This window comes from Manis javanica, chromosome 4 (assembly GCF_040802235.1).
Source record: "Manis javanica isolate MJ-LG chromosome 4, MJ_LKY, whole genome shotgun sequence".
Taxonomy (NCBI): domain Eukaryota; kingdom Metazoa; phylum Chordata; class Mammalia; order Pholidota; family Manidae; genus Manis; species Manis javanica.
The window spans coordinates 15,529,138-15,554,602 of record NC_133159.1 but is presented as its reverse complement, the minus strand read 5'-3'; the positions used below and the strand labels follow the sequence as shown (position 1 = coordinate 15,554,602).

General features: G+C 35.0%; 1 protein-coding gene and 1 non-coding gene across 13 annotated transcripts in view; one reads left to right on the top strand and one right to left on the bottom strand.

Annotated features, from left to right (window-relative positions):
• EIF4G3 (eukaryotic translation initiation factor 4 gamma 3) overlaps positions 1–25,465 on the top strand; it is a 377,936-nt gene that overhangs the window by 10,342 nt on the left and 342,129 nt on the right. The window lies entirely within an intron of this gene.
• Positions 22,105–22,211, bottom strand: LOC118968669 (U6 spliceosomal RNA). The gene has a single exon (XR_005056448.2). It is a non-coding gene; the product is annotated as a U6 spliceosomal RNA (small nuclear RNA).

Sequence of the window (25,465 nt, the reverse complement as noted above, 5' to 3'; positions counted from 1 at the left end):
ATATGCTCCACCACACTAATCATCAGAGAAATGCAAATTAAAGCCACAATGAGATATCACCTCACACCAGTTAGGATGGCCAACATCCAAAAGACAAACAACAAATGCTGGCAAGGATGTGGAGAAAGGGGAACCCTCCTACACTGCTGGTGGGAATGTAAATTAGTTCAACCATTGTGAAAGCAGTATGGCCTGTTCCTAAAAAACTAAAAATAGAAATACCATTTGACCCAGGAATTCCACTTCTAGGAGTTTACCCTAAGAATGCAGGAGCCTAGTTTGTAAAAGACATGTGCACCCCTATGTTTATCACGGCACTATTTACAATAGCCAAGAAATGGAAGCAACCTAAGTGTCCATCAGTAGATGAATGGATAAAGAAGATGTGGTACATACACACAATGGAATATTATTCAGTCATAAGAAGAAAATAAATCCTACCATTTGCAACAACATGGAGCTAGAGGATATTATGCTCGGTGAAATAAGCCAGGCGGAGAAAGACAAGTACCAAATGATTTCCCTCCTTTGTGGAGTATAACAATGCAGCAAAACTGAACGAACACAACAGCAGCAGACTAACAGACTCCAAGAAGGCATTAGTGGTTACCAAAGGGGAGGGAGAAGGGAATTGAGGGATATTATGATTGGTACACGTGGTATAGAGGGAGTCATGAGAAAGACAGTGTAGCCCAGAGAAGACAAGTAGTGACTCTGTAGCATCTTACTATGCTGATGGACAGTGACTTCAATGGGGTATGCGGGGGACATGATAATATGGGTGAATGTAGTAACCACAATGTTTTTCATGTGAAATCTTCATAAGAGTGTATATCAATGATACCTTAATAAAAAAAATGCAAAAGAGATTATAACTACTTTTTAAGTTTTATAAATTATTATGCATATCTTTTGCTTAGCTCTTACCTAATATGCAAAAGAAGTGGGTCTTAATTAACCTATGTAGAATTTTAATGGCATCAAGTACTTGATTAATATTGTTGAGTCTTTGAGGCTAATATATTCAGCTCATACTTTCAATATTACATTCTTGATCTTTTTCAGAAATATTAGAATTTGGAACCAGTCCAGCTTCCTGAGGTAACTGCTATTTCACAAGCAGATGGCAGAGTACTTGACCTCAGCTTAATACTTTTTATGTTGTGACTGGGTGAGTGTACTTGAATGTGATACATTTTAAGCAAGCCAGTGAAAGCTGAATGCTTCTCTGGAAATCAGTAATTTCATTCTTGATCTTCATTGAAAAATTGTAATTAAAAGATTCAAGTATATAAATATGCATTAGCTTGTTTTCCCTTCACATAGTCTCCTTTGGGGACATCCAGTATTAGTTGAACTATAGACCTTTTTAGAATTTTTATCAATTTTTTTCACTGTCCTTTTTCTGTTAATAACTGTATTGCATTTGGTTATTATTTTCCCTTAGTTTCCTTTACTGTAATTGTTTCTCAGTCATTACTTTTCATAGCATTGATGCGTTTGAGGATTACTTATCAGTCATAGCATTGATGAGTTTGAGGATTACTTATCAGTTATTTTATAGAATTTCCCTCATTTGGGTTTATTTTATGTTTTCTCATGATCAGAGTGAGGTTATGAATTTTGGTAAGAATACCCAAATGCATTCCTTCTCAGAGCCTTGTATCAAGAAGTTCGTGATACGGTGATTACCCAGTTAACTTGGTTAAGTTGGACTGTAGGTCTTTCTACTGTAGAGTTACTGTCTTTCTCTTTGTAGTTGCTAAGTATCTTCTGAGAGACTTTGCAAATAATATTTCTCTTCAGACTTTGGCCCTTGATGTTCAGCAATGTGGATCTTACATGAAACATTAAGTTGTCTAATTGGGACTTTTTGTTCTCTCTTTCCTTCTATTTTTATTATTTGTAATTCTGTGAGGAACAGCGTTCTCTGTTTATTAATTCATTCTATTATTTATATCATGGATTCATGGATATGTATTTTATTCTGTGATAAAATATAGTACTGTCATTATTTGTTTTGTTGGTCAAATTGTTCTAGTTTTGGCTGTTAGAAGTTCCTTCAGATTTGCTCCTGTGTTCCTTCAACAAGCCATCATCTTTTTTTTTTTCTTTCATAAGTATTTCTTTATTTTATTGCATCTCAAGATGTTCCAGGCTCATCTTGTATTTTTCCTTGCCCCAGTCCTGGGATCAACTGTTTCTCTTAGAAATCCTGATTGTTTTCATTGGAAAATGGTGTTAATAACTAAGATCAGGCCTAGGTATGTTCATTGTTACTGGAATGTCACTGCTTTAGCCCTGATTTCAGCAACAGAGCTAGGAAATACATGTATGCATAGTAATCCACTTACATACATCTCCATTTCTGTGTTTATCTGTATATACATTAAAAACCATGAGTTTATACTGATAAGCTTCAGTTCCACTGTAATTCCACCGAGTTTGTTTTAACTTTCTCCTTTTCCTTATTTTACTTTCTCCAGCAGTGATAAACCTGGCTTTATTATCTACAATCTATTTACTTACTTAATGACAGAATACATATAAAATAGTTTGGTAATTGCTAACCTTATTCCTGTATTTTTTTGTTCTAATTATTTGCTTTATGGATATGTGCAGCATTACTATGGTTCTAAGAGTCAGTTATATAAAAAAGGATATACTCAAAAAGAAGTGTTAATTCTTCCATCCCTGCTACCCAGAGCCTGTTTGTCCTTTCTTTCTCACCTACCCCTGTAGGTAACCAATTTCTTTAATATATGATTTATCTTTCCTGCATTTACTTTCTACAGATGAGTAGAATCTTGTACCTTTTCTTATGTCCCTTTTCTTACATGAAGGTAGGTATGTGATCATGAACAAATCCTACAACCTCCTTGAGTTCCAGCCTTCTTATCTGTAAAATGGGGAAAACAGTACCTTTCCCTTTTTCAAAGGTTTTATGATAATGACTGAGATAATGAAAGAGAAAATGCTTTCTAAACTTTATGATGTAGTTTATAAGGCATAGCATTAGCAGGTTTTGTCTAGGGAAATGCATTTGATTTATTTGACATTATAAACACAATGCAGGTATGTTATTATTTATCAGGACTCCTGGTGAAAGCAATTTGAGAATCAAAAAATAGATTGTTGTTGCGATTTTTCATTTTCATTATTTCTACCTGTTTCCAATATGATTTCAGGTTATCACAACATATCATGTGTAATTAATTTTTGTACTTTTGGGCTTGGCTAGCACTGAGTTCCCCAGGAATCATGTCTTTAATTCATATTAATACTTGGTCAGATTTAAAAAGGATTCCTTTTTATGTTAGCAGAGTAGGTAAAAGATGGAAATGTGTAGAGGTTTAATGTTTGGATTTTTTTTTTTTTTGCCCTTCTTTGCTCCTAGAGACTTGAATTTGCAAGGCCTATGTTTAGTTTGTATGGGTACCTGCATGTCCAGTGTCTTTACTTCATACCTAATAATTTGGTTTAGTCAGAAGATGCAGGTATTTCACATTCTTGGAGTTTGTCTGAGTACATTCCACTGATGTGATTAAGGCTCAAAGATATACTCTGGTTAATTCTTGTGGAATTCATGGATGAACTGTATTGTTTTTTATTGGTGTTAAATCTTGAATAGCAGGTCTGGTGAATTGTTTTACTTGGAGTAGCTAAATTGAAATACAAATTTGTTTATCCTAAGTTACAGTTCATATGCACTTTCAAAATAATCCAGTTTCTTCAATTAACCATATATTTATCTAACACAGAGTCTAGGTACAGAAAGTAAGTCTACCCATGCTTTTAGTGAAATTGAAGACTTTGGTCTGTTCACAACAATACCATGTGTGAAAATTAGTGTCACTGATAAGAGCAATTGTGAGAATCCTCAAACTGGGAAAATAACCTTCAGAAACATACCACTGGTCATTCTTTCCAATTTTTTTCAGAATATATGGGGAGAAAAGTCCTTTTTCTTTTGTGTTCCAGAATCATATTTATGAAATTAGCTTAGTTGCTATTCAGCTGAAGGCTCAAATGAATGGAAAAGAACAACTGGTAATGGTAAGGTTAGGATGCTCAACGGAGAAGGAAAGAACTAATGGAATCTTTTTTTTTTTGCAGCTCAGAGAGGCTTATTTTAGTTTTACAGTAGAGATAATTAGTACAGAAATATTGCACAGCAGTTGTAAAACCTTCAACGAAAGTCCAGCTTAGCAAAGCTCCTGAGGGTTTTCTTCTCTGGGCTCTTGGGATGTGAAGTCTCTAGTGTTTGTCCTTCTTAATAAGTAAAAAATGTGGCTGCAAAAGCAAGTATGCTAGTTCTCTGCAATTTAGCCTTACCTAATATGCTTTTGTTTTTTATTTTAGGCCATGTCTTTTGAAGTCCATAATCTCACAGTTCCAGCTATTAGATGGCTTGGTCTCTTCCCTTCTTATCTTAAAAGGTTAGACAGTTAGAACTAATGGAATCTTGAGAAAAGAGTAAAAGAATTAGAAAAGGGAATGGAAATACTGGTCATTGTTTTGATTCCACAGATTAAGCTAACAGTGCCTGATGCTTAGTAGACACACAATAATTATTAAGTGACCAGAGGAATAAGTTTTTATTAACTAACAGTAAGTGCTAGCTGTTAAAGGAGATAAAAAAGGAACCTGAAATGTTGTCTCTGCCTCTTAGGTACTCCAGTTAAACAATTAAAGAATTTAAGGTCTTTACCTGACCTCTGAATAGGAGTTAAGAGATCAGAGGCCTGAGAGATCAGTGAGGACTGAAAGAATAGGAAGTAGGATCTGAGTAAATATAAGGGGAAAGACATTTAGATTTGAGGGAAAATAATTTACAGTAGTTAGGAAATGGTACATGCTGTGTTTGGGTAGTCAGAAGACCTGCTTGGCTGAAATGGAAAACTGAATGTGCAGTACATGTGACAGTTATAGAAACTTTCGGATATCTAGATAAAGAATCTGTGCTTCTATGTTGTATCAAGTGGAACTTTTTGAATATCTAAGACTTATTAACATGCTTGATCATAAGAGGAAAGTGAAAATTGTGCTGGATGGATTGAGATAAGACAGGAAGCATGGAGACTATACGCTAGGTCCATTGAAGGTCTTCCAAGGTTTTGTTGATGCACATCTAGTCTACAGGGAAATAAAAAGGAAAGGATGATCATACCATGAATATTATCAAAGGGAAGAAAGGGACTTGAATATTCATGGTGAAAGAAAGAAAAGAGCTAAAACTGACTCTCAGGCTTTGAGACTAGGCAATGATACTGTCATTGATGGAGTAAGAAAGATGTAGGATTTAATTATATGTCATTGTGAGAGAGTGAGGCAGGTGATTCAGTTTAGGACATGTTGGGTTTGAAATGACTGGAATGTCTTACTCATTTAACAAATGGGGATAACTGGACATGTTTGGAAGTAGGAGGTGGAAGTCAGATGAGCAGGTGAAAGGGCTGGAAAAAACATCTGAAAATATAAGCATAATGGAATGAGTGAAGAGCAAGCAAATGTTATTGGTAGTCAATGCAGTGTCTGATGATTTGATGATGATGAAACTACAGAAAAGGGGAAGGAGCTGCTGAGGAAAGAGCCAAGAGAGCAAAATCTTCTCAAACTTTCCCACTGAGCTTTATGTAGTTGTGAAAGTGACATTTAATATGTGACCAGTATCCTTTTGATTTAAATTCTGAACTCTGCCTAAGTAATTATTGCTACATTTAGGAAGACTGGGGACTGAAATCCCTTTGTTTCTTTCCAAACCTAAAATTAGTCCTTGACAGCCTTTGGTTTGTATAGTTATATTTAAATCTATATTGAAATCTTAATTGTCCACTATCTCAAATTATTATTTTCTATAATAATCATATATTTTATAATAAAAAATTAAAAAACATTTAAGTCACTCTGTCTACTCATGAGCTGCTTTGAGGTCATAGGCAGCAGTTATTATGAAAGTATTAATTTGAAACCACATTTTTAAAAAATTTAAATTATATTTTGGTATCATTAATCTACAATTACATGAGGAACATTATGTTTACTAGACTCCCCCCATCACCAAGTCCCCCCACAAACGCCATTACAGTCACTGTCCATAAGCATAGTAAGATGCTGTAGAATCACTACTTGTCTTCTCTGTGTTGCACAACCCTCCCCTTGCCGCCCCCCACATTATACATGCTAATCATAAAGCTCCCTTTCTCCCCACCCCCTTATCCCTCCCTTCCCACCCATCCTCCCCACTCCCTTTCCCTTTGGTAACTGTTAGTCCATTCTTGGGTTCTGTGATTCTGCTGCTGTTTTGTTCCTTCATTTTTTCCTTTGTTCTTATACTCCACAGATGAGTGAAATCATTTGGTACTTGTCTCTCCGCCTAGCTTATTTCACTGAGCATAATACCCTCCAGCTCCATCCATGTTGTTGCAAATGGTAGGATTTGTTTTCTTCTTATGGCTGAATAATATTCCATTGTGTATATGTACCATGTTGTGTATATGTATATGTACCATTCATCTACTGATGAACATATAGGTCGCTTCCATTTCTTGGCTATTGTAAATAGTGCTGTGATAAACATATGGGTGCATCTGTCTTTTTCAAACTGGGCTGCTGCATTCTTAGGGTAAATTCCTAGAAGTGGAATTCCTGGGTCAAATGGTATTTCAATTTGAGCTTTTTGAGGAACCTCCATACTGCTTTCCACAATGGTTGAACTAGCTTACATTCCCACCAGCAGTGTAGGAGGGTTCCCCTTTCTCCACAACCATGCCAACATTTGTTGTTGTTTGTCTTTTGGATGGTGGTGGTCCTTACTGGTGTGAGGTGGTACCTCATTGTGGTTTTAATTTGCATTTCTCTGATGACTAGCGATGTGGAGCATCTTTTCGTGTGTCTGTTGGCCATCTGAATTTCTTCTTTGGAGAACTGTTCAGCTCCTCTGACCATTAATTTTAATTGGATTATTTGCTTTTTGTTTCTTGAGGTGCATGAGCTCTTCATATATCTTGGATGTCAACCCTTTATCGGATCTGTCATTTATGAATATATTCTCCCATACTGCAAGATGCCTTTTTGTTCTATTGGTGGTGTCCTTTGCTGTACAGAAGCTTTTCAGTTTGATATAGTCCCACTTATTCATTTCTGCTTTTGTTTCCCTTGCCTGGGGAGATATGTTCGTGAAGAAGTCGCTCATGTTTATGTCCAAGAGATTTTTGCCTATGTTTTTTTCTAAGAGTTTTATGGTTTCATGACTTACATTCAGGTCTTTGATCCATTTTGAAGTTACTTTTGTGTATGGGGTTAGACAATGATCCAGTTTCATTCTCTTACATGCAGCTGTCCAGTTTTGCCAACACCAGTTGTTGAAGAGGCTGTCATTTCCCCATTGTATGTCCATGGCTCCTTTCTCGTATATTAATTGAACATATATGTTTGGGTTAATGTCTGGAGTCTCTATTCTGTTCCACTGGTCTGTGGCTCTGTTCTTGTGCCAGTACCAAATTGTCTTGATTACTGTGGCTTTGTAGTAGAGCTTGAAGTTAGGAAGTGAGATCTGCCCCCACTTTATTCTTCCTTCTCAGGATTGCTTTGGCTATTTGGGGTCTTTGGTGTTTCCATATGAATTTTAAAACTATTTGTTCCAGTTGTTGAAGAATGCTGTTGGTATTTTGATAGGAACTGCATTGAATCTGTAGATTGCTTTGGGCAGGATGGCCATTTTGACAATATTAATTCTTCTTAGCCAAGAGCATGGGTTGAGTTTCCATTTGCTAATGTCCTCTTTAATTTCTCTCGAGTGTCTTGTAGCTTTCAGAGTATAGGTCTTTCACTTCCTTGGTTAGGTTTATTCCTAGGTATTTTATTCTTTTTGATGCAATTGTGAATGGAATTGTTTTCCTGATTTCTCTTTCTCCTAGATCATTGTTAGTGTATAGGAAAGCAACAGATTTGTGTGTATTAATTTTCTATCCTCCAACTTTGCTGAATTCAGATGTTAGTTCTAGTAGTTTTAGAGTGGAGTCTTTAGGTTTTTTTTTATGTACAACATCATGTCATCTGCGAATAGTGACAGTTTGACTTCTTCTTTACCAATCTGGATGCATTGTATTTCTTTGTTTTGTCTGATTGCCGTGGCTAGGACCTCCAGTACTATGTTGAATAACAGTGGGGAGAGTGGGCATCCCTGTCTTGTTCCCGATCTTAAAGTAAAAGCTTTCAGCTTCTGTCTGTTATGTTTAATGTTGGCTGTGGGTTTATCATATATGGCCTTTATTATGTTGAGGTACTTGCTCTATGTTGTACCTCCTTGCATCCCTGAGATGAGTCCCACTGGATCATGGTGTATGATTCTCTTGATGTATTTTTGAATTCAGTTTGCTAATATTTTGTTGAGTATTTTTGCATGTATGTTCATCAAGGATATTGGTCTGTAATTTTCTTTTTTGGTGGGGTCTTTGCCTGGTTTTGGAATTAGAGTGATGTTAGCTTCATAGAATGGGTTTGGGAGTATTCCCTCTTCTTCTATTTTTTGGAAAACTTTAAGGAGAATGGGTATTATGTCTTCTCTGTATGTCTGTTAAAATTCCACGGTAAATCCATCTGTCCTGAGGCTTTTTCTCTTGGGTAGTTTTTTTATTACCACTTCAATTTTGTTGCTGGTAATTGGTCTGTTTAGATTTTCTGTTTCTTCCTTGGTCAGTCTTGGAAGGTTGTATTTTTCTAGGAAGTTATCCATTTCTTTTAGGTTTTCCAGCTAGTTATCATATAGATTCTCATAGTATTCTCTAATGATTCTTTGTATTTCTGTGGAGTCCGTCGTGATTTTTCCTTTCTCATTTCTGATTGTATTGATGTGTGTAGATTCTCTTTTTCTCTTGATAAGTCTGGCTAGGGGCTTATCTATTTTGTTTATTTTCTCAAAGAACCAGCTCTTGGTGTTATTGTTTTTTTCTATTGTTTTGTTCTTCTCAATTATATTTATTTCCTCTCTGATCTTTATTATGTCCCTCCTTCTGCTGACTTTAGGCCTCATTTGTTCTTCTTTTTCCAATTTCAATAATTGTGACTTCAGACTATTCATTTGGGATTGTTCTTCCTTCTTTAAATATGCCTGGATTGCTGTACAGTTTCCTCTTAGAACTGCCTTCGTTGTGTCCCACAGAAGTTGGGGCTTTGTGGTCTTGTTGTCATTTGTCTCTATATTGCTTGATCACTGTTTTAATTTGGCCATTGATCCATTGATTATTTAGGAGCATGTTGTTATGCCTCCATGTGTTTGTGAGCCTTTTTGTTTTCTTTGTACAATTTATTTCTTGTTTTATACCTTTCTGGTCTGAGAAGTTGTTTGGTAGAATTTCAATCTTTTTTAATTTACTGAGGCTCTTTTTGTGTCATAGTATGTGGTCTATTCTGGAAAATGTTCCATGTGCACTTGAGAAGAATGTGTATCCTGCTGCTTTGGGTGTAGAGTTCTGTAGATGTCTTTTAGATCTATCTATCTGTTCCTGTGTGTTGTTCAGTGCCTCTGTGTCCTTACTTATTTTCTTTCTGGTGGATCTGTCCTTTGGAGTGTGTGGTGTGTTGAAGTCTCCCAGAACAAATGCATTGCATTCTGTTTCCTCCTTTAATTCTGTTAGTATTTGTTTCACATATGCTGGTGCTCCTGTATTGGCTGCATATGTATTTATAATGGTTATACCTCTTGTTGGACTGACCCCTTTATCATTATGTAGTCCTTCTTTATCTCTTGTTACTTTCTTTGTTTTGAAGTCTATTTTGTCTGTTACTAGTATTGCAACACCTGCTTTTTTCTCCCTATTTGAATGAAATATCATTTTCCATCCCTTGACTTTTAGTCTGTGTATGTATTTTGGTTTGAGGTGAGTCTCTTATAAGCAGCAAATAGATAGGTCTTCCTTTTTTTATCCATTCTATTACTCTCTGTCTTTTGATTGGTGCATTCAGTCCATTTACATTTAGGGTGAGTATTGAAAGATATGTACTTATTGCCATTGCAAGCTTTAGATTCGTGGTTACCGAAGTTTCAAGAGTAGCTTCTTTACTATTTAACCGTCTAACTTAAACTCGCTTATTTAGCTATTATAAACGCAGTCTGATGATTATTTCTCTCCCTTCTTATTCTTTCTCCTCCATTCTTTATATGTTAGGTGTTTTATTCTGTACTCTTTTGTCTTTCCTTTGGCTGCTTTTGTGGGTAGTTGATTTTATTTTTTGCCTTTAGTTAGTATTTGGTTGGTCTGCTTTCTTTAGTGTGATTTTATTTTCTCTGTTGACATGTATTTAGCCATAGGAGTGCTTCCATCTAGAGCGGTCCCTTTAAAATATCCTGTAGAGGTGGTTTGTGGGAGGCAAATTCCCTCAACTTTTGCTTGTTTGGGATTTGTTTAATCCCTCCTTCATATTTAAATGATAATTGTGCTGGATACAGTATTCTTGGTTCAAGGCCCTTCTGCGCTGTGAGGGGCTTCAGAGCTGCGCTCCCATCCAGGGGCTTTGGGCGCCCAAAGTTCCCCGGGATTCCCAGCCTTCTGGGCTGAGTGTGCCGGGATTATTCTGTCCAGCTGTGGAGCCCCTTGTAAGCACTTGCTTTTCTTTTGTCCCAGGGACACTGGCTGCGGGGACCCGCTCGCATGTTTTACTGTTCGGTTTTCCTAATATCCAGCACACTGTGCACTGTGTGTCTGCGCTCCTAGTGCGGATGACTAGGGTTGGGTATTTAGCAGTCCTGGCCTCCCAGTCCCTCCCTGCTCTGGCTCCTTTCCTCCTGCCAGTGGGCTGGGGTTGGGGGAGCGCTTGGGTTCTACTGGGTCCTGGCTTGTATCTTACCCCCTTTGTGAGGTGGTGAGTTCTTGCAGATGTAGATGTAGCCTGGCTGTTGTACTGTATCTTCTGGTCTCTCTTTTAGGAATAGTTGCATTTATTGTATTTTCAAAAATATATATGGTTTTGGGAAGTGATTTCCGCTGCCCTACTCATGCTGCCATCTTGGCTCCTCCCCCTGTGAAACCACATTTTTAATGAAAGATCTTTATGTGCTAATTAAGGATAGCAATAATCTCAGTGTCACCACCCTTAACTGATAATTTTTAAGCAGAAGAAAAGGAACTGATGTTTTAACTAGTCTTTGACTCATTATTGTTGATTGACATAGTTTCTTAAGCTTTTTGAGTTAGTGAAAATATCTCATAGATGATGAATTCGTGGACCTAACGAATCTGGCTCACAACTTGGGAACTTTTTTCTTAATCCAGTATTTGTAGCAACTCGGAAGTGATTTGGCAAGTTGTTTCATATGCAGTGTAGCACAAAACAGAGTTGGGGTAGTTTATCCATAGCTTCTAAAGAGAAATCTGTTTTCTTATTTATGTAGTCTAGCTTAATCATTCAATAGATATTCATTGAGCACTGACAATGTATTCTGGGCTGAGGAGTGAGAAATCAGAAATATCACATAGTCTTTGCCCTCAAGAAGTTTACAGTGTTAGTACAGGTCACAGATGTCTTAAGAGGGTAAGTAAACAGCAATCAATAAGAACCGGGTTTGTGGGAGATCTGAAGAAGGTCTGTTAACTTGTGGATAGCAGAACATTGAGAGGATTGAGGGGAGAGCCTTCCTGGAGAAGGGACTACCTCAAACAAGCATGCAAAGATTATTGAGCCATATGAAAGACAGCAGTAAAGTAAAGAGTATTCCAGTTAGGAATCAGAACATACAAAGACTCAGGACAGGGAAAAAGGCCTTGTACATCATTGCTGGCACAGCAGTTTGAAGGGGAGAAGTGGACAAATAGTCCCTGAAGGCTGCCTGGAGGTGGAGTTCAACCTGTTGGGGCAAGGAGAATTGAGTTACAGGATCCGTTGGTAAAGGAACCTCACCTGTGGGTAGTAACATTCTTGACTTCAGAGATGATCATACCAGTGGACAGAAGTGTCCAGAAGTGGATAGGAAGAGCTTTATAAGCTATGCTAAGGAGGTTGGCTTCCTCCCAGATGACAGTGGGGGAGCCATCAGAACTGTGGGCTGGGGAATGACATGGCCAGTTAGTATTTTAGGAGGTTGTTAGGAGGAGGATTGGGTTATGTATTTGTAGTAAATAATTCAAATCTAAGATTGATGTGTGTTACTGTTTTACTTGGGACTTTTAAAACAGGTTAGATATACTTATCCTAAGGATGGCTTTAAGTATTTGTATTTTTTTATCTGCAGTTTTCAAATTTATGAAACATGCTTAGATATTTTTGTTCAAGAAACTTGGAGATAGGTAAATCTCCGTGGTTGTTACCCAACTTGCATTTAAGGATCATTTGGACTTTATATATTTTAAAAAACAGATACAGTTCTGACTTTAGTTTCAGTCGTTGTTTACATTTAGTACATGGTTAGTAGCAGATTTATAGTAAACAGTTTTTAAGTTTATAATTTATAATTTACATGGTGGTCTTGGTATTCAAATAATGGCACACTTACTAGAGTACCTGCCTGCTAAAAGGGCATCTTTTGTCATAGCAACACACACACACACACACACACACAGCTAGTATATATCTATATCTCCTTGTTAGTTCAGGTAGGAATTTGAAATATTACATTAATTTGACTGTCTTGGAAATTATTTAGGTGTAATGCCTAGATGAGCCATTGCATATGAAACTAGAAAAATTAGAAGGTGTTTTTCAGTCTAGTCCTTCATTGGAAATCACACTTTGAAAAATACATTTGAAGGATATCCTTATGGAAGGATTCTTAAAGATGAAATATTTTGGTTCTGAAAACTGAAACTGAGTTGAAAATAAGATCAGAACAAGAGAAGGTAATTCTTTGGAGTTTCAGTTGCTTGTCCTCTCAGTCTTGTTAAAAAAAGATTAACAATTCGTATTTTATCCACTTTTTTCAACTTTTTTTAAAGAAGCACTGAACTGTGCTTTAAATGGTTAACAGCATTGTGTGATTTTAAAAAAGCCCTTATTTTTTTGTCTTATCAGAAGCACTTTTTCCTGTATCTGAGCATGTAACACTAGTGGTCTGTGAAGAGATTCAGGTTATTGCAGTCAGAAGCACATTCCTAGTTGAAAGAATGGATTTTGAATGTTCTTTTAGGCACTGACATTAATTCTGCTTTAAGAAAAAAGGTAGTTCACTGTGCTTTAGGAGCTGGTAGCTAAGTCTGATACTTCTTAACCCTTAACTAAGAAAAATGGGGCTTGCTGACAATAGGTGTTTTTACAGGCCTGTGAAACCTGACAGCATGTTCAGCAATGTAAACAATGACAGCTGTCTTTGTTGGCTTCTCTGTTGTTCTAAGTGTAATTAAACTACTTCTCACAAATGACTTTACCTGCTGACTCATCTTCCAGCCCCTAAACATCCAGAGTATCCACCATTATGTAATGCTGGGATTGAATTTAAAAAGAAGCAATCTTAGAATGGAAGGGTTGGAGTGGGTCATGCAAATCCTTTAACTCAGCTCCTTCTCAGTTGGCCTCAATTATCAAACGATATCAACTGTGGCAGATGCATTTGTTATAAGAATTAGTGATACTGCTAGAGTACCATTAGAATCTTTTGAATGATCAAGGATTTTTGTCTGTCTAGACATCTTTGAGGTGTACTTTTTAGCTTTCCTTCAGACATAACACATTATTCTGAAATTAGCTGTAAGTGACTGGTCCGAGATAGCACACCTACTGCCTGCTATATATACTGCTGGAGAACTGTGGGAAGAAGTGAAAAGAAAGTGGCATTGTCCCTGAAAATTTGCCTATCTGGTTAGAAAATAGGTAAGAGAAAGGAATGGTGAACATACAGGAATCAACTTATTAACAAGTGTGTAAATTGATTCATTTGATACATTGTGAAGGGGATTTATATAAATCTATGTGAGCTCTTAGAGCAGTGGTTTAGATTTTTGATGCAAAAAAAACATTTGCAGAAATGGAAACTTCCCATACATTTTAATTCTGTAGATTGGAAACTACACTCCAGGAAACTGATGCAGATTTTCCACAGACAACACACTGAAAAATCATTGACTTAAAACACCAATTCTCAGATTTTATTTCTTTTACACTACTGAAAATTATTGAAACCTCAGAGATCTTTTGTTATGTGGGCTATATTTGTTGATATTTACAGTATTAAATATTAAAATTGAAAATATGCACTAAATTAAAAAATAATAAAAACAAATCCATTATGTCAACATAGTTTGAAAAATGAAAAATCAAAACAAAAACGAATGAGAAGAATAGCATAATTTTACTTATTTTGCAAATCTCTTTAGTGTCTAGTTTAATAGATAACTGGATTCTCATATCTGCTTCTACAGCCATTCTGTTGTACATTGTTTTGTTTGAAGAAAATCTGGTCTCAGATACCTAGTTGGGAAGAAAGGAGTATTTTATTGTCTTCTTCAGACAATTGTGGATATTCTTCATTACTACACCACAACTTCTTGACAAGTGGTAGTTTCTTTTTTTCTTTTGGTATCATAAATCTACAGTTATATGAGGAACATTATGTTTACTATACTCCCCCCATCACCAAGCCCCCCCGACAAACCCCTTTCCAGTCACTGTCCATCAGCATAGTAAGTGGTAGTTTTTTAAGGGTTAGTTTTAATTTGGAACCTGAAACCACATCCAAGAACTTTTCATGCACTTAAATCCATTGGTATTTATTGTACTTTGTTATGTGAATTTTTTACCCATGCATGACATGCATTGATCATTTGGAAAATAATGGTATACTAAGTTATATATATTTTTCAAATGTTAATATATTTCATTATACAATACAAAATTACATTAGTTAATATTGCTACTGGTCTCATAAGAAAAGTCTTCTGGGAAGTTCTCGAGCTCATGGTGGTACATACCAGAATCAATTATGACTTTTGAAGGCTTGAAGTAACTGAAGTTGTATTAGGATCCTGTCTTGGGTTGGAGAGAAATGGCTTTCATTTTCATAAGGAAGCTCAATGTTGAAGGCCCTGAAAGGGGCATTTTATTGTCCTGTTCCCTTTTCCTAGTGTTAGCAGGTTTGACTAACTCCATCTAAGAGATAAAGAATCAGAAATAGTTGGCCATTACAAATATATTTGTTAGCCCGAAGGAATTGATGTGACAGAATGTATAGGCGTGCTCTTTCTAAGTGCTTGGTTCCTTATCAGTTATAGATCTGGAGTCTTCATAACCTCTTCTGAGCCTTTTAATCTCCCCATCCTCCAGTCTGAATGTGAACCTCAGAAGTGTCCTGTTAAGAGTTGTGGATCAGTTTTATTTCATGGAATTGCTTTCAATTCTTCCCTAGGCTCTGCTGCTGTCTTACTTTGTTTGAATTTAGTCTTTTATTAAACCAGGATCTAGGGTGAGACAGAGACTAAAATGAATCTCTTTTCTCTAGTTGAGGAGATGAAAGTTTGATCTGGATTTTTGTTTGTTGAGCTCCTAGGTGATTTAATAGAAACTAGACAGTTGATATATTAAATTTTGTTAGTATTCTAAGGGATTATTTCAATATATATCCAAGTATTACTTTGAAATCAGCCTTAAAAAAAACATCTGCTTTTATAGAATTGTACTTTGAAAATTAATGTTCAAGTAAAATTCTGATTATTGTCACCATTTGTAATGGCAACCCTTTTGAAACATGCTAATAAAGGCTTAGTAATAGGGTTCTGGGTAAATTATGGGCTGTATATACATTGAAATACAATTAACCTTAAAAATATTATAAAACATGTATTGACAAAGTTCACTTCTATGGAAGCCACTTAAAAATAGCATATATGATCAAATTTTATCTTAAAAATATATAGAAAAAGTGCTTACTTATACAACAGAACCTTAAAAATATTATAAAACATGTATTGACAAAGTTCACTTCTATGGAAGCCACTTAAAAATAGCATATATGATCAAATTTTATCTTAAAAATATATAGAAAAAGTGCTTACTTATACAACAGTGTTCATAGGGTTATCTCTGGTTGCTGGTGAGATTGGGTGATTTTCTTTCCCAAATGATTTTTTTGTTTACATTAACCATATATCACTTTTATAATCAGAAAAATAAAGCTATTTCTATTTTGAAAAATGAAATAGGCTAAAATGTGACTACCTCCAACTTCCTTATTCAGTGAAGATAGGTTAAATTATATTCCTTATTTTAAGAATGTATAGTATTTAAAATATGCATTTGTAGATTTTTCAGCAGGGAATCAAGAAAGGGGGCATTTTAAATTTAACTGTTGGGTAAGTAAAAACTAATTATGAATTGTATTTCCCAAGCATTCTGACTAATCTTTGTTTTACCTTCATATCTGTACTAGTGCTGATCTCCCCAAATTTATTTTCATGGCACCAAGAAAAGCAGTTTAAAGCACTTTATTTATTTATTATTATTGCAATAAAGTTGATATACAAAATCATGTTGGTTTCAGATGTACATAAAGTACTTAAAAATAGCCATCATTAAAAAAAAAAAGGCCTTATTTTTAACCATGTGGTTGGTTAGTGCCGTATTTTTCATAATGCCTGTTGTTAAGTTGCAGAGTTCCCTTTTTAAAGCCCTTTGCCTCTGCCGTCTTGTCCTTGCTCTCCTGGCTTTCCATCTGGGGCTGCAGCAGGGCTGAGCCAAAAATGGCTGCTGCTACAGCATGGGCGGGCATAGTATAGGACTTGGCTGTATGGTCTTGAAGCAGGAGAGCCCTGGGGAGCCGCTTGGGGCTAGGATTCTCTGAAGGGTTTTTGCCATCAGAATTGGGCTGTTCTTGTGGAAGAGTTGCTAAATTGCAGATTCTGCTGTTGGAACTGAAAGCCACTATATATTGGGATTTATAGCCTTTTCAGGGGAACCATCCATTTCATTCTCTGCAGGAGTAAGAAATCTTAGCATATGCTGTCATTAAAGAACAGGATTGGCCATTTTCAGAAAGCAGCAGTGCTTCCCTGTCTTTATCAGTTGACGACAGAGAAATGTCCAGAATGACAGGATTTCTAGCTTGGTGCCTGAATTTACTGAATGGGCAGCATTTCTCTCAGGGATGGAGTGGAGGATTACAAAGGTCTGTTCTGCCCTTGTGTGGAGCTTGTGTGAAGGGTACTGTGCCACATCAAAAGTAAACCTAAAACATTAATGTGAGAGATGGGAAGTGGTTTGAGAAGAGAAAGTTGCTGTATGTGCTGCTCAGGCCACTCCCTAGAGTGGATGCACTGCCCTTTGGGTGGGGTGTGTTAGTGTCTGAGTTTGTGTAGTTCCTTCCTGTGACACTTGAAAGGGGCACAATGTAGGAACACTAGGATATGCTGCTTAGTAACTAGTAGATAACCAGGTATATCTGGAAGGGCACTACACTACATTCATTTCTCTATTTAATATGGGGCAGAGAAAAACCCTTTTCTGCTTAAAAAAAAAAAAAAGTCTGCAGAAAAATCGTATGTGATCATTGTGGGAAAAAAAACTCGTAAGTCCACCACCCATTGAAAACTGTTGTTAACATTTTGATATATTTCCTTGAAGGAATTTTTGTTTGCATATGTATATATTTATGTATACATGTGTTGGCATATATGTGTTTATGTACATATGCTCATTTGTAGAACTTCAGATCATACTGTAAATAACTATATTTTTTCTATTTTAACATCTCGATATATTCCCATGATAATAAACATTTTGAGGGCTTCTTTAATAGCTTTATAATATTTTTATATATGGCTGCATCACAATATACTTAAATTCCTTATCTGGATTATTAATTTAGCAATTTTGCTATTAAAAGATGCTGCGAGGGGAGGAATTGATAAGTTCTTCTTGAAGCACACAGTGTTCAGCTTCATAAGCTTGTGATGTTTAGAGGTGTCCCTCTCAAACACCTGATGGATGATGTTTTTTATTTGCACCAAGCTCAGGTTGGGTTGTTTCTAGGTTTTCATGCTGTAGAATCAGGGGCTTATGGCTTCCCAGCAGGCTTAAAGTCACTTTAAATATGACCTCTGATCCCTGAAGAGGATATACATCTTGTGTGTCATGTTTTTCAATATTTCAGATGTTGCCTTAATAAAGTAAGAATTACTAAGTCAGCAGGTATGAACATACTGCTGTATTTTTACCAGCATTAAATATTCTGGGATTTCAATTTTTGTTGATTTGATAGTTGAAAATGACACACAATTTCAATTTCCATTTCTTTTATTATAAGATACAGTTTTTTTCTCCCATGCTTATTAGCTTTTATTTCCTGTTTTGAAAATTATGGGTTCATATCCTAGGCATATGTATTTATTCTCTTCCACTCCCATCATTAGAAGCTATCACAGTTGACAATTTGGTGTGTCTATTCTTACAGACCTTTTGGTATGTATTTAAAAATTGAGACAGAGGAAGAGGGTTGGGAAGAGGGAGAGAGAAATAGAAGAATTGAAGGACATTTAAGTAAAAATTATAAAAATTTGACAATTACTTTGTAATACCCAAGAACTTTTGTTTTCTTACTTTTTTTTTTATTGGGAAGGGGGAGCAGTTGTAGCTTAGCTTATGGCTAAAATACTACCTTAAATTTTTCCCTAGGTACTAATCAGAAATATCAAAAAATAATTTTTTGTTCTCGGCACCATCTCTTTCCTCCAGGGTTTTTTTCCCCTCATCTTGGTTCTTTACTTTCTTAATGTCTGGTGATTGATAGTTTCCATTTATATTTTTGAATGGATGATGACATGGACCAGTATAGTTAGTTGGCAAATGGATTCCCTGCAGTTGGGTAATAGGCTTTTCCAGAATTGAATGTTGCCTTCAACTTTTGTGAATGAGGCCTCACTCCAATATAGTCTACTGTATTTGTGTCTTTGTTTTCACTTGGAATAATTTTTAGAAGAAAGTTTTCCTAATAAAAGTGAAATCACTTCTGTTAAGATAATTTATATGAACAACTTTGTGATATTAGCAGATTTTTATGTATTTGCATACTGTCTATGTTTTGTAGAGTTTCTAAGGCACAACCAGTTCCAAATATATTTCAATTAAGATTTTGGACCCATATCTTTTCCTCACAAATAGACATTGTGAAGTAGAAATCCTAAAATTTCTGAAAATAACTATCTCTCTAGGGAATCTACTAGCTTTTGAAGAACTGAAGTTTATATTTGCATTACCATTTATTGCATTAATAGTAGTACTTTTCAGACTTTCTTACTGAAGTTAAAAATTTCTTGTCACTGAATTTTTCTCATAGTCAAGTCATTGGATGACAGTTGACCCTCACTAATAGATCATTTTAATATATTATTTAAAGATAAAATCACCTTTCCGATTTGTATACCTAACTGTTAAAACCTTATGTTTTATATACTGTAATTTTTAACCTTTCAGAATTTTGTGAAATTGTTTAGGTTTTCCTATGAGAGGAGACCTGTATGTAATCAAAATTTAGCTGTAGTATTTAATACTAGGTATTGAATAGTTTTAGTAAGACCTTACCATTCAAACTTGGATATTTGTTTCCCTCAAATGACATCACAGTGTATATTTATGTTTTGTTTCAAATGAATTAAATTTGATAAAATATGAGGTATAAAGTACACTGGATACTTTAAGAGATAATGGCCAGGAACTCAACAAGAAAACAAAAACCTCAGAGTTTAACAAACCTGGATTCTGGTTCTGACACATATAATCATGTATCTTTAGCATTTCTCTTAATCTAATGTTTTTTAGCTTCAGCTTCATTGTTTATAAGAGGGAACTGATGATACTTCATAAGTTCTGCAGATATATGAGATACTCTCTACAAAATATCAAATATACTGTCTGGCACATAGTTGGTACTAAAAAAAGTGATGCTATTATTAGTCTAGCCAGTAGAAAACAAAAATCATTTCTGAAGACTTAAACTGAAGACAGATTACGATGCTTATCAGTACTTGTGTAAGCTCTTTTAGTGTTGTGCTGTGTTGATCCACATACACAAGATTTGCAGTTTGAGAACCCTGTCTTTCAAGGCTCAGGAAATAAAAGCTTGTGCTTAAGAAGCCTGGCCTGATACAAATGCCATTTGGAGTTTTTGAAAAGCTGGAACCCATTCTTTGTTTTCTTATGACTTACTTTATCAAAATTAATGGCCTGAGAATTATTTTGCTTTATACTAGTTAGATATTTTGCTTTATTCTAATTAAGCTCAAATGAATCTCAGTTTTGTTTTTAAACTTGTCTGCTACTCCAGTATACCAAGGTGCTTTTGTTTCTGGAGTGTCCTGTTATATTTCATCTACAAAAATGATTGAAGTGAATGCTGTCATTGTTGTGGAAAGGGATGTTATCTCTAAAAGATTACTCACAGGTATTTGGAGCTCTATTTGGAATATCAGAGCCATCTCTCAAAACAAATTGCTTCAGAATATTTTTAAATATTTTATATGTTTAGTAAATGTTCAGTGTAGTGAGCTTTATTTTGTGTTACAAAAGCAATAGATGTATCTTATTACATATTACAGAAATAGATCAGTAAGTGAAATTCCCTGTAGTTTCACTCCTCCTCATTAACCATTTTTCTAGATTATTTTCTATGCCTATTTAACATTTTTTATTTTGACTAAAATTGGATCATATTGTATACACTTTTTCATAGTGTTTTTTCCCCCTTAATATAGCAGAATAGTTGTCTGTGTCAGTAATACATGTCTCTCCCAGTTTTTGAAATGACTTGAATTCCTTATTAAGGATGTTCCTTAAATTATTTTTAATGAAGTCCTTCTAATCTATTTGGGCTTATTTCTGTTTTCTTCTATTAGAAACCATATTGCACTAAACATTTTAGTACGAATACTTTCTGTAACTTGAATAGGTATTTCTGGGGATAAATTTGTAGAAGTAGATCAAAAGGTATGAAGAAAAGTATGGCAAAATATGAAGCAGTTCGAAGGTTATGAACATTAAATATTAGCTGTTGTGTTTCAAGTGGTTTGGTTCTTGGTTCTGTTTAATCTTTGTTTTTCTTTTTTCTTCCCTTTTACTTAATATTATTTTGCTTTATTAAATGTGTTCTTATTAGCCATTTTAAATTCTATTTTACAAGAAAATGGGAGAAATAAATAGAATGAAAGGGGACTATAAATATTTATAAAAGGGAAATAAATAGAATGAAAGGGAACTATAAATAGTTATAAAAGGGAATCAGGACTTTTTTTTAAACCACAGTTTTCCTATTTGGTCAAGGAAATAACACATTTAAAATACCAAATTATATAGCTAGCTTAGTCTTTTAAAAAATTTTTTATTAGCTGCATATTTTTTTCATGTTTTCTGTTTTCAGCAGATGTGTCAATTTAAATTTTATTCCAAAAGAAGATAACCTTTAAAAAATATATGTAGAAGCTGCTACTGATGATAAAACCTTGAGTAGAGTTTTATGTGTTAGCTAGTGAATACTTGAATTCACCTCTAAATTGAGTAGAATTTGCTCCTTTTGAATAGAATATGCAAGTTTAGATAAGTAAAATTCATACTTGTTGAAGTGTGAGCCTATTGGAAAGAATCTAGTTGAATTACTTTGTGCCTCATCTCTACTGACTGTCTCAGTTCCTAGAAAGATTTTGATGGACACATATGGTGAAATTGAAGGATCTTGGAATTACTATGGCAGAAAACCTTCTTTGAATCATACATGTCCCTCATCTTTGTTAATGCCTGTGAGCTCCTTGAGGGCAAAAACTGTCTTCTTTATCTGAGATGACAATTAGCAAATCGCTGATGGATTAAAACAAAATGGTAATTTTCATGAAATTGTGTCTTTATTCCTGACATTTGTTACTGTGTACTGATAGTAAATATTGAAAAATATTCATAAGAAAGTAATCTGTGAATCTGCATATTGCATTGTCTTAAAGTTTATGTCACTAAACTGTAGCTTTTAAAAGTAAATCTTTTTCCAGAGCCTCATGCTTACTGTAAGAAATTTAGACAACACAAGAAAGTGTAAAATCTAAAGTGTACTGTAGCATCTTAAATAAGCATTAAGTCTTTAATTTTTTTCTTTCAGTAGTAAAAAAAAACCTTATATTTATACAGAAGGGAGTTTTTGTTTTTTTTAAAAATATGGAACGCTTCACGAATTTGCGTGTCATCCTTGCGCAGGGGCCATGCTAATTTTCTCTGTATCGCTTGAATTTTAGTATATGTGCTGCCGAAGTGAGCACAGAAGGGAGTTTTTTTAAAAACAGAAATAGGATTGTGCTGTTTAACACACACTATTCTGCAGTTTACCATTTCCATTCAGTGTGTCACAGACACTCTTCTATAAAATTACACAGAAAGAGAAGCAATTTGGTGAGTAGTTAAGAGCCCTGGTGTTTGGAGCTGGATTGTTGGTGTTGAATCCCAGCTTTCCACTTAGTGGGATGTTGGGCAGACTACTTTGCTGCTGTGTACATTGATTTTCTGTTTTGAAAAATGGAAATAGTATCTTAGGATTCTTTGAGAGTCATCATTAACATGTAAAATGCTTGGACAATTTGCACATAATATTTGGCTTAAATGTAAGTTGTATTGGTAATACAGCTATTCCTCACTAAAAAAAAGTGTTCTATAATACGGAATTAACACCATTCTTATATTGATGGTCAAGTAAACTACTTTAAAGCACCTTACTTTTCCCCTGGATGATTATTTAAAGTGTTGTTTGTTTTTTATTTTAGTAACCCTAACAACTTAACTCTTTTTGCTCTTAATAGTTCCTTAGCTGGAGAACTTAATTGAAGCTTCAAAGATTTCGTTAAATAGGGAAGTAATTAATATCTTTCAGTCCTAGCCCTGAATATGGCTGCTTTTCCCATTTTGTGCAGTTTGTAGATTATTCTTGTTCTCAAATAGTAACCCATGTCATCCATTGCTAAAAACGGCTTTCCCTTCGTATTTTTTTTAATTAAGGTATTGATATACAATCTTATGAAGGTTTCACATGAGCAACATTGTGGTTACTACATTCACCCAAATTATCCCTTTCTCTCATTTTTATCTTTTTATAACCTGCTGCATATATAATTCTGCCCAAGCTATTGGGACACTGACTTTAAGTGAAAGGAAGAACATTTTATGGCTTCTACTCTGCTGTTATTTTTGTTCAGTGCCATCTTTGCAATTGGAAAATCAGTTTGGTAGCTATTTCGTCATTGTGTTGTTTTTCCACAAATGTCTAGAGGACATTTTTTTTTTTCTCCTAACAAAGACATTGTGATACATACACTCTTGACAAGAGAAGCCAATGTAAACCAAATTGGGATGATATGTCTAAGAATGTGAAAAATAATTTTTGAAGTCAGTAAACGAAGTTAGTTAACATTTTAGTAGACTTTAGTTACCCATTTTACTTGTTTTCATTGAAGAAAATGCCAACTCAATCAGCATAATTTTAGGGACCTAGTAAGGCTATGATAGTCACTCAGCCTTGGTTGTTCTTTGGAATCAGTTTTGTAATTAAAAAAATATATATACAGACATCTTCTGAATAATTTTGAATTGCAACTAAAGATTCCTGGCCTAGAAAATTGGAATGGTCAATTGTGAGTTAATTAGGTCTTGCATAAAATATAAGGGACATTGAATAAGCATCTGCTTAATTATTTGGATAGTACCTTCCTCACAGCTTTAGTACTAGCACAATGCTTATTGGATTTGGAGTGTTCCTTGTTAAGATCCTTGATTTATAGCAGCTAAGAAATTATGATTCCTTCTCAGTGGAAGTGTCTTTGAAGTTTCTTTTCTAGACTAATACTGAAATAGGGTTTGGCAAATTACTAGAGGAAGATGTTCGTTCATTTTCAAACAAGTTGGTGTTGGGATCTGGGTTAAGTTAAAGTGCAAACCAGGTATTTTGCATCTGACGTTCTCTTAGAACATGGAATATTTTATTACCAGTATCTAATTAGTTATGTTGATAAACTAATGGGCACTGACAGCTTTTATCTGTTTTTTTCTTGCTGTGAAGCGAACTTTTTTAAGTCAGGAAAGTTGTGTGCAGGGCTTTGTGCTAGCCCTGTGCAAATGAGTGGTCATAGTCCTGTCCCTTTTATCATTATTGAGGGTTATTAGGATTATTGTAAACCTGCCTAATATTTTCAAAAAATGATAGGTGCCATAGAAATGAATGTATTAACATATTCTTTAGGGCATATTGGAGAGACTCCTTGATTTTAATCTGCATTTTTCCAGTAACGAGCATGTTACCCGATCCTGAGCCACTGTGGCATTCAGAGGTGTTAGGGATACAAGCTTTCGTCTTTTGAGCATTCCTCTGTTGGTCCAGTGAATGTTGTGGTCTAAGAAGGCTGCTCCAGCTCTAGCCTGTACATTTGATTCTAGTTAGCATGAAGAAGAAGGGAGAGGACAGAGATACTTCCTCTCTTAAAGGGTTCTTACCAGAAGATTCATATGCCACTTTATGTTTATTGAGGAAAGAGAAGAGAAACAAAAATTGGGGGGCAGTTAGTCTCTGGCATGTGGATTTCTTTTTTTTTAGGATATGCCCACTAGAATGATGGGCTCATTGTGGGTTTTTAGTCAGTGGTAATTTATAATGTTTTAAAATTCAGGTTTTTCAGGTTCACTCTTTGCATAGTCCTTTGCTCCACTGTATATACCCCAGAGATTTAAGGAGGAGAGGGTAGTAACTATACCTGTTAAGACAAACAGCTTCTTTGTAAATTAGCTTTAATCATTTGGAGCACACAGATACTCACATGAGACAGTTAAATAGCAATTCATTAAAACTAAACAAGTTATATATTTGCTAGTGTTGAAAGGAAGGTAGTGAATGAAGTAGGTTTCTTAAGATACAGTTTGTCTGATACTTCTTATACCAGCCCATACACCCACATGTAAAAGATTTTTAACTGTAATTATTATAACCCAAGTAATAGAATTGTATTTTAATAGTATGTTACATTCAACTTTAAGGTACTCAGTAATTCACCAGTAAAATCTTTGTTAGATATGTCAAAGAATGTTGAAATCCCTAGTAATGAACTAAAAAAAATAATGGAAAAAAAATGCAGGATGAATCTTAACCATCAGTTAGTGCTGATGCCACTTCCAAGTTTAATACTACAAAATTACTGTTTTACTCCAGTATGTTTGAATTTTCATAAAGTTAATATTTTTGAAATATCTACTTAACATGTCTGCATATATATGAATATTAGAAAGAATTATAGAAATAAACATAATGGAAGATAAAATATATATAGGAAAATAAAATAATTTTATGGTGCTAACCATTAATTTATTTCCTTTTTCTCTTTGTATTATCATAAAAGTTCTCATATCATTTGACGTACTTCACTGAAAGAAGATTCAGCCCTAGATTTGGTATTTCCTATTTTTATAGTGGAGCAGGTTTGAAATGTGTCTGTAGATATAAGAAATTAGATATATAAAATCCCCGCAAAGGAGGGAT